General features: G+C 36.1%; 1 non-coding gene across 1 annotated transcript; it reads right to left on the bottom strand.

Moving 5' to 3' along the window:
- Window positions 1-1326: 1326 nt before the first annotated feature.
- LOC113776615 lies at window positions 1327-1433 on the bottom strand. Its single transcript, XR_003469103.1, has one exon. It is a non-coding gene; the product is annotated as a small nucleolar RNA R71 (small nucleolar RNA).
- Between the last annotated feature and the right edge of the window lie 8984 nt (window positions 1434-10417).

The raw sequence follows: 10417 nt of genomic DNA, 5'->3' as shown, positions 1-10417 counted from the left end.
CTTATCTACTTGTGTATGTTGGATTACTTGTTTGTTGCTTGATCACCAATAGCAGGTTTTAGTTATTTTTATCATTGAAAAATGGATAAAAATAATGGAATGACACAAGTAGAACTTGAGTTCTATATTCATGAGAATAGAAATACGTTCAAGTGGATGAAATCTGCATTTCATGTGTGAATAAGAACAGATTTAGTATTTACCAAGAGATTAGGACAAACTAATCTGTTTTAACCCATTATTATCATGAGAATGTGATTCTGGTATTTCTGGAAATGAATCCTTGGTTAAACAAGAGCAGTAACAAGTGTTGAATTAATTCATTTTAGATCTTTTGTGTCATAATTGGAATCTACATCCCTAGATCTTAATATTTAGTGAATTCTACTCCTATTGTGAAATTGCATTTATCTAGTTAAGAACTCTTGTAGTTGAATTAAAATCTGAAGTTTCTGCTCAAATTAATTGTGAGTCTAAATAATAGAGTAAATTAGTATCTAATAATTGTTTTAAATTGCTTCTCGTGGGATCGACCCGATACACATCTCGTACTACAATTGCGACCTGTATACTTGCAGTCGCAACGGTGTAAAATTCCGGAATTAAACTGCACTTAAAGTAAAAACCCGTAAGTTTTTGGCCGCGGTTGCGGGGAGCGGCCAATTATTAGAGCTAATCATCTTTTTTTTTAGATTATAATTTAATCTTATATTGTAATCAGTTTTTTTTACCATTGAAGTTGCATAATATCCTTATTTTTGGTTTGTAGTGTATGCACCGGGAAGTCTCGAGAAGTCCGCACATTTCAATCCGAAATTGAGAGGAACACATACGTAGACAAAGGAGGCATCCACCACCGCAGAGGAACACGAGACCTTCTTGGCAACGATAGAGGCAAATTTTGATAGAGACTACCATTTGAAGAAGAAATGGCTGAAAATGAAAGCAAATAGGCGAGTTCTACGAGAAATTTTGCTCTACCGGGAACACAAGGGATCTCAAAACAAGCCATAGTAAGGCCTACGGTAAATGCTAACAAACTTTGAGATTAAACCATCACTTATCCAATGGTTCAACAATCTCAATTTGGAAGTAATGCCGTACAGAAGATCTAATACACGACTTAGCTACATTCTTTGAAATTTGTGATACAATTAAAAATGAAATGGAGTTAGTGATGATGCTATAAGGCTAAGATTGTTCCCATTTTCATTGAGAGATAAGGCCAAACTTTGGCTACACTCTCATGCTCCTAATACTTTCACCGGATGGGATGATTTATCAAGAGCATTCTTAAATAAGTATTTTCCACCAGGAAAGACTGCTAAGCTTAGAATGGATATCACTAGTTTTAGTCAATTGGAGAGAGAATCATTATATGAGGCATGGGAAAGGTTTAGAGATTTGCTTCGGAAATGTCCACATCATGGACTGCCGGAATGGTTAATCATACAAACCTTTTATAATGGTTTATCTTTCTCCACTAAAACTATTATTGATGCAGCCGCAGGTGGAGCTTTAATGGGTAAATCACCCCAAGAAGCTCAGAATTTGATAGAAGAAATGGCCGCAAATAACTACCAATGGGCCAATGAAAGAGGTAATACGAGATGTCACGCAGGTATGATAGAAATGGACACTCTCAATATGCTGAGTGCTCAAATGAATGATGTGATGAAATTGCTAAGTAGACAAGGTGGAGTTGGTCCAAGTTCATCTAATGCACACGTAGCTTGTTGCTCTTTCTGTGGAGGTGAACATGATATTAATGAGTGTGTTGATTCTGAGCAGGTACAATTTGTCAATAATTACAACCGAAATGCTCCAAATAATCCCTACTCGAATACTTACAATCCGGGGTGGAGAAATCATCCAAACTTTGGATGGAAAGATCAAGGCAATCAACAAAGGCCAACCAATCCGCCGGGATTTCAACCAAGGCAACCCCAGGCTGAAACTAAACCAAGTTGGGAGATCGCGGTGGAAAAACTTGCTAAGGTGACTTCGGATAGATTCGAGCGAGTTGAGGGGCGGTTGGACCAATTAGCTGGGATGTACAGAAACTTGGAGGTTCAAATTGGTCAAATTGCCAATGTGATCAACAATAGAAACCCTGGTGAATTACCAAGTAAAACCGAAGTGAATCCGAGAGAGCAGGTCAATGCAATCATTCTTAGAAGCGGTAAAACGGTTGAGGGATTCGATTTTGAAAATTCAGGTGGTGAAAAAGACAAGAAGCAAGCAATTGAAGGGGAGCAAGAAAGTCAAAATGATCATGTTATCATTGATATTGATGCACTTCATCCCAAATTAAATTCTAATGTGATACCTTTTCCTCACAGGTTGAAGAAAGATGGACAGGATCGGGAGTTTGAAAAATTCTTCAAAATGTTTAAACAATTGCACATTAACATTCCTTTCATTGATGCTATAACACAGATTCCCTCTTATGCACGTTTCTTGAAAGACATCATGTCAAAGAAGAGGAAAATTGTAGATAATGAGATGATAGCATTAACGGAAGAGTGTAGTGCATTGATTAAGAATAAACTCCCTCCTAAATTGAAAGATCCGGGAAATTTTTCTATTCCTTGCACTATTGGTCAATTGCATTTTTCTAATGCTTTATGTGATTTAGGTGCAAGTGTATCACTTATGCCGTTATCGGTTGCCCGGAGATTGGGACTTCAAGAGCTAAAAGCTACCAATATTACATTGCAATTGGCGGATCGGTCAATCACACGTCCCATGGGTATTTTGGAAAATGTGCTCATAAAAGTAAGACAATCTATAATACCTGTGGATTTTGTTGTCTTAGATATTGAAGAAGATGTGAGAATGCCAATTATTCTAGGACGACCGTTTTTAGCCACTGCACGAACTATGATTGATGTAGAAAAAGGTAAGCTTATATTACGGGTTAATGGTGAGGAATTGGAATTCAATTTGGATAATAAAGAAGGGAGTATAGAGCCTACTGCTCTTGTGTCTAATATGCCATATGATGAAAAGGTTAACCAAGAAAGGACCGAAGAAGTTAAATTTACAAATGTCCTTGGTACTAACTTTCATGGTGTAGGAACAAAGGAGGAGAAGATAAGGATGGAAGTTGGCTTAATAAATTCGCCATTCCATGAAGAAAATGGTGAAAAGTTGAGCCAATTCAGAAAAGACAAGCAAAATCCACTCCAAGGTGAAGTTGAGCCTCTCTATGACAAGTCTAATATCCCTCCTTGGCATTTGAGGAAATTGGACTATGAAGATCAATGCATGGTTCACCACATGGTGGATTGGTTCGGGAGTTTCGACCCATGGGGAGAAAATCTCTCTCTAATGCTCTAAAGTGATTCAACTTTTTCAGTCGAGCCAACGACTATAAACAAAAGCGCTAATTGGGAGGCAACCCAATATTTAGGTTATATTTGTTAACTTGGTGTGATTTTGTGGTTTGAATCAATGTTTTAGCTAAATTGTTGTTTTTGTAATGTAGGGTTGGCAATTGAAGGCAAGGATGACCAATTGAGTACAAAAAAGGCGAACTTTGATCAAACAACTCAACCCCTCGATTTGCGTTAAAGGTGTTTTTGATTCATTATAAAGGGGTAAAATGCATGTTTTTAATGTTTTACATTTGTTCCAGCCATTAAAATTGGCAAACAAATAATCTATGATGCATTTTGAGTCATTGGGGTACCTTTTGTAATTTTTCAAAAGTTGAAATTCTGCTAAAAATCGAAGCAGAAAACGCGTTTTCAAAGAAAACGCGACTAAAAGTCGCGTTTCTCGGAATCGCGTTTTCAATTCTGCACCTGCAGAACAGAAAACGCGCCTTCAAAACGCGACCCAAAGTCGCGTTTTAATGGAAGTCGCGTTTTCAAGCCTGGATCAAGACTCAAAAACGCGACTTCAGAAACGCGACTCAAAGTCGCGTTTTCCATCACAGTCGCGTTTTCAGTCCTGCAAGATTTGTGCAGGAAACGCGACTTCAAAAACGCGAGTTGAAGGCGCGTTTTGAGTCGCGTTTTATGTGTCTGAATATAGCCTTCAGAAACGCGATTTCAGCTTCAAATTTTTTTTCCTCTCTTCTCAATTTTTCCAGCCGCGTTTTTCCTTCTTCTCTTCTACCCAACTCACAAATCTTCATTTTTACTCCATAATCTTGCTAGAAATCATCACCCCAACACCTTTTGAGCTTCATATACCCTTTTTAACCGATTAAAATCCAAGAAAAACACCTAAAATCAGGTTTTTGAGGGATTGAAGGTTAGGGTTCTTAAACTCTAATTTCTTCAATTGGAGGTCAATTGGAGGTTGTTTCATAGGGCTTTTTGCATTTTTAGCATCACCAAACATCCTTCTATGTGATTGAGGTAAGTTTCTTCATCAAATCTTTTGATTTTAGAAGTTCATATTTTTTTATCCTGAGCTATCTGACATCTTTTAATTTCGAAAATTTGATGAGGTTCATGGCTATTTTTGATTTTATTCATGATTATTATGATTGTTTAAGCATGTTTAAATGTTTAAATGTAGCAATTTATTGGTTTTCAAGTACTTTAAAATTCACAATTGCTATATTTAGATGAAATTGGAAAAAGGAACTAGGATGTTTTCGAGCCATTGGTGATGTTAAATTATGGTTAAAAATGGTTAGTTGATGATGTTTAAGCATGTGCATTGTGTATAGTGAGTAATTTGGTTGATTTGGGGAGTTAATTAGTTTAATTTTTGCCTAAACATGATTATAGCTAAAAGCATATTATTATTGTTAATTCTAAATAGTTATAATCATAATTGTTCCTATTTTCACTAATTAAATTATAATTGATACATATCTTGTGTAATTTGGTGATTTTGGGCAACTTTAGGCAGAAAATATGTCTTGTACGATCATTGAATGATTAGAACTTGAACAATTGTATTTGAGGTTATTTGGATTAATGCTGAACTTTTGTTGCCAAATAATGAGTTGTAGTACATGTGGATAATTGAAAAATTTTTTAGGTACTATGCCAAGGGGAAGAAGAGCGGTACTTTCATCCTCTAGTAGTGAGGAGAGGGAGGTTAATGAAGAGATGGAGGTGACTGAAGAGGAGAATTCACCTTCTCCTCCACCAGTTAACCGTCGACCTGGTGAGGGCACCTCCCGTGAAGCGGGTAGATCGATTTTTGACAGTGCTAGGTTCAATACTCGCAGGAATCAAGAATGGCATGAGGAGCGTGCTAATTTGGAGTTCCTGTTTGAGATGCATGTGAATCCAACAGTTGAGATGATGTACAACATCTCAGAGGCTTTTGCTCAGCTAGGATGGGCTCCTATTCTCACCCTTCCAAACCATTACTACCCAGACTTGGTGCGCGAGTTTTACGCCAACATTGAAAGTAAGGCGCGCCATAGTGGAGAAATAGTTGAGTCCTGGGTGCGTGGAAGACGAATCACCTTGTCACGGCAAGATTTGGCTGCTATTTTGGGGTGTATGGATGACGGACGTCCAGTAGACTTGAAGAAGGAGTTTGTTCCCCCGAATAGGAGGTGGGATCCCTCATTGGCCATGGCTAGGTTTGGTCTCGAGTACCAACCTTTTCGCTCTACCAGAAAGGAGACTATATTGGCGAATGTATTCGAACCTCGTCATCGTCTTATCATTTACATGATGGCTCACAATGTCATCCCAAAGAAGACGGGGCACACGGAGGTCCGCAAGAGCGATATCTACTTCTTGGATTACATGTTCCATAACCGGACATCTCCATATGCTCGGATTTCATTGCCTAACATCATCATCAGCCACATTAGGTCTACGGCGAGGCGTAAGACAACTTCCTTCAAACTATCATTTCCTCGTCTACTGACTTTAATCTTTCCCCGTTTTGAGGTTCCCTTGGAAGGCATGCGGCGGGAGTATGTTTCACCACGTGCTGAGATGACTATCACTACTCTTCGCCGCCTTGGTATTGGCACGGGAGACATTCCACGCCCTGTTCAGGAGCGGAGACAAAAGGCTAGACATGGTCGGGATGAAGCTGGACCTTCTACTGCAGAACCACCTCCTCTTCCACCACAAACTAATTGGCAGCGACTTTTTGACCATATGGAGGACTTTGCATTCCAGTTCGCTGACGTTAGGAATCGTCTAAGCCGAATTGAAGATCATTTGGGCATTCATCCACCGCCCAATCGTGATGCACAGGATGACGATGATGCTGAGGGGGATGACTGACTTGGCACACTGCAGAAGCTATATTTAGTTGATGAACTTGCTTGCCTAATTATCTTAACTTGTGGAACTTAAGATGTTTAACTTCATTTTATTTTTCTGTTTTCTATGTGGTAGGTACTTGTATTTTGACAGTGGTCCGTGATTAGTGGCTGATACGGATCTCAGCCATTGACTTGGGGAGTACTTCTTTCTTTTCTTTTCTACTTTTGTTTATTTCCTTCCCTACACATTGAGGACAATGTGTAATTTAAGTGTGGGGGGGAGAAATATGTGTGGTACTTGTGGTTTTAGTTGTGTTCGATATAATTCTTGTGTTTAAATTGTGTTTCTTGTGGTTGCTGGCAGGGAGTTTTAGTCCACTTTTAAGGGGAGATTCTGTCAAAATTTTTCCAAAACCTTATACACATATATGTTATTAACTATAATAAATAAATAAAATGTTGTCACTTATCCTTTTAAAATAAATATATGCGGTTTTGATACTTCTTTTCTCATGAAATTTGGAAATGATTTTTATGTGATTATAATTTTTATCTATAGGAAAGTATATCTAGTAAAGTGGAGAAAATTATGCCTACATTTTGTATATTTGATGAAAATTCTTCTTTTTATCTAATTTTATAAGATAAGAAATTAATATGGTTAATAAGTGTCATACTCTTCTCATGATTACTCTTAGAGGGAATTTTATTATATATATATATATTAAAAAAAAAAAAGGGTTATTCTACTCCAATGATTCTCATACCGAGTAACCGGGGGTTGGCATCTACAAATGTCGACATTCGCGTAAAAAGGTACTTGAATTAAGAGTATGCAAAGCAACTTGAGTATGTGAAATGTTAAGTAACCGGGGATCTGCATCTAAAAATGTTGATCTTCGCGTCAAAAGGCATTTTTCACAACTTAAGTAATATTTAACCCTTAAAATAAATAAATAAAAAATAAAAAATAAATAAATTAATTAATTAAATCCCTCTTTAAGAAAAATAAGAAGTTGATCATGAGATTAGTTAGCATCTTTATTGACTATAGGAGTTGCTTGCTTGCGAAATTGGATAAAAATAAGAAGTTGAGTTGAATTGGTAAAATTATGGTATACTTGGCTCTTCTTTGCTTGATATTATGAGTACTTGAACTTAATGGAAAGATCACATAAGGGTTATTTACCTTGATTCAAGGAAATGGAGTTGAAATACTACATATGTTTATTTTCAATTTTTGGATCATTGATGGTTAGAATTTCATATTGCTTGAGGACAAGCAATGATTCAAGTGTGGGGGTATTTGATAAGAGTTTATTTTACGTATTTTTAAGTGCATTTTATTAGTTAATTTTGAGTTGATTATTTAGTTTTATAAATAAAATAAAGAGATTTTTGGTAAAATTATATATTTTTGGTAAAAGTGGATAATATTGCATTTCTATTGATTTTAATGGTAAAAACTTCATTTTTATGCAGGAATAATGAATCAATCACCAAAGGAGGTCAATTGAGGTGAAAAATAGAGATTTGGTGATGAATTTAAGTGGCAACAAGAAGAATGAAGTGAAAAACGTTCAAGTGAGGAAATGCAATACAAGTCAGTTTTGACACTCTTCAGTATTTTGACCATATCTGGAGCTACACTTATCGGATTGAGGTGATTTTTATACCATTTTAAAGCTAAGAAAGAGACCTACAATTCGTATGAAGACATCGAAATCCATTTCTGCCATCTTCATGGGCAAAACGTTGGAATACAGAAGCTGCACCCTGTGGTCGGAAGTTAAAACAGAGGTTTGAACAGGTGACAGTATTTCGATCATATCTCAGGCTACAAAGCTCCGATTTGGATGATTCTTGAAGCATTGGAAAGCTAACTCAAAGGGCTACAACTTTTGTGTTTTTCACAAAAGCTAGTTCGGCCTTTATGATAGAGAAAATCGCAGATGAAGTAAGGCCAAAGTGAATACGCGAGTACACAAAACGTGACTTGTAACCGCGTTTTGTGTAGGCGCGTTTTATAGCCGAAATTCTGCAATTTGACTCAGCCAATTCTCTTGTGTTCATACCACTTTCCAGCTATAAGATGCAAGGAAATTCGGTGCACATGCTTCAGAAGACAAAAGGGCAAGAAAAGTGGCTTATTTTCAAGTCAAAAATATTGGTTTTTGACTATGCTAACAAAGTGGAGATTTGGGAATCAAAGGATAGAATTTGACTTGGAAAAATGGAGCATTTGAGTGTTTTTTATGCAGAGATATGGGGAGAGATCTGACATCCATTCGTAGCTTAGCTTCTTACAGAAAAACATATTCTCTCTACCTAGGACTTGCAAGGGGCAATTGGGATTTCATCTTGTAATCATCTAAGTTCAAGACAAAGGAGATTTTTGGAAGGCTTCACCATATCTTGGCTAAGACTTTCTTTACTCTGTTTGTATTTGTAATTCATGATGATTTACATTAATGAAGTTATGAGTGTTTTATCATTCATGAGTAGCTAATTTCCTTTATCTAGGGAGTAGATGAAGCTTATGGCCAAATGATATGAAGTGATTGTTATTCATTCTTGTTATGTCTTGTATTAACTTATCTACTTGTGTATGTTGGATTACTTGTTGTTGCTTGATCACCAATAGCAGGTTTATAGTTATTTTTATTCATTGAGAAATGGTAAAAATAATGGAATGACACAAGTAGAGCTTGAGTAGTATATTCATGAGAATAGAAATACATTCAAGTGGATGAAATCTGCATTTCATGTGTGAATAAGAACAGATTTAGTATTTACCAAGAGATTAGGAAAAACTAATCTGTTTTAACCCATTATTATCATGAGAATGTGATTTTGGTATTTCTGGAAATGAATCCTTGGTTAAACAAGAGCAGTAACAAGTGTTGAATTAATTCATTTTAGATCTTTTGTGTCATAAGTGGAATCTACATCCCTAGATCTTAATATTTAGTGAATTCTATTCCTTTTGTGAAATTGCATTTATCTAGTTAAGAATTTTTGTAGTTGAATTACATTCTGAAATTTCTGCTCAAATTAATTGTAAGTCTAAATAATAGAGTAAATTAGTATCTAATAATTGTTTTAATTGCTCCTCGTGGGATCGACCCGATACACATCTTGTACTACAATTACGACCTGTATACTTGCAGTCCAACGGGTGTAAAATCGGAATTAAACTTGCATTGATAAAAAAAATCCCGTCAGATGCCTAATCTACTTGGGGAAGACGATCGTTTGCTTAAATTTGCAATTCCGGTCATTCCATTTTCTTTTTTGTAATTTAGCCCCAGAGTTCCTGAACTTCGTAATTCGACCCTAAAACATCCATAATTCATTCAGTTAAGTCCCTATTTAGTTGCATTTGAACCCCTCTAAGAATATCACTTTCAAACTCCATTTACGTTTTCTGTTGTTTTCTATGGGTTTTTTGTTTAGTTTTATGAAGTTGGATGTTTCTTTTCCTGTATCATTTGTTTTGCAATTTGTTTCTTGGTAAAATTGAAGTGGGTTTTTCTTAGAATCATTAGTAAAGGTTGGTTTGATTTGGTTTGGTTGTTTTTTTTAAAATATAGCAAGCTTTTGCTGTTTTCTTGCCCATAAGGTCTGTTGGAGTTCAAGGTGATCAAAGAACACATTCTCATGTTGTTGCATTGAGAGCTGTCACAAGTCAAGATGGGATGACTGCTGACTGGTACAATTTTGAACACAATTTCCTTGATGTTGTTGCAAGAAAGATATGCAATAGTGTACGTGGTGTAAATCGAGTTGTTCAAGATATTACTTCCAAGCCTCCATCAACAATTGAATGGGAATAATATCATGTGATATGCAGCGTGGTTGATAAAGTTTGGAAAAATCTTGCGGCTTTCTGCTGATCTATTAAAAGGTACTAATTCTTGTAGTCAAAGATGCTGATAAGTGATTCATGAAATTTTTTTTATGAAGAAATATTTATTATTTTTCAAAAAAAAAAAAGATGGTGAAAACTTCAATTTTGCAGGAAGATTGTTAGCCGATGCCTAATCATCTTTATTAATTTAGACAGCTTTATTTTTTAGATTATATTTAATCTTATATTGTAATCAGTTTTTTTTTTTTTTTTACCATTGAAGTTGCATAATATCCCTTATTTCTGTTTGTAGTGTATGCACCGGGAGTCTCGAGAAGTCGCACCTTTCGATCCAGAAATTGAGA

This window comes from Coffea eugenioides, chromosome 6, assembly GCF_003713205.1.
Source record: "Coffea eugenioides isolate CCC68of chromosome 6, Ceug_1.0, whole genome shotgun sequence".
Classification (NCBI taxonomy): domain Eukaryota; kingdom Viridiplantae; phylum Streptophyta; class Magnoliopsida; order Gentianales; family Rubiaceae; genus Coffea; species Coffea eugenioides.
This window is presented reverse-complemented; position numbering and strand designations above follow the sequence as displayed.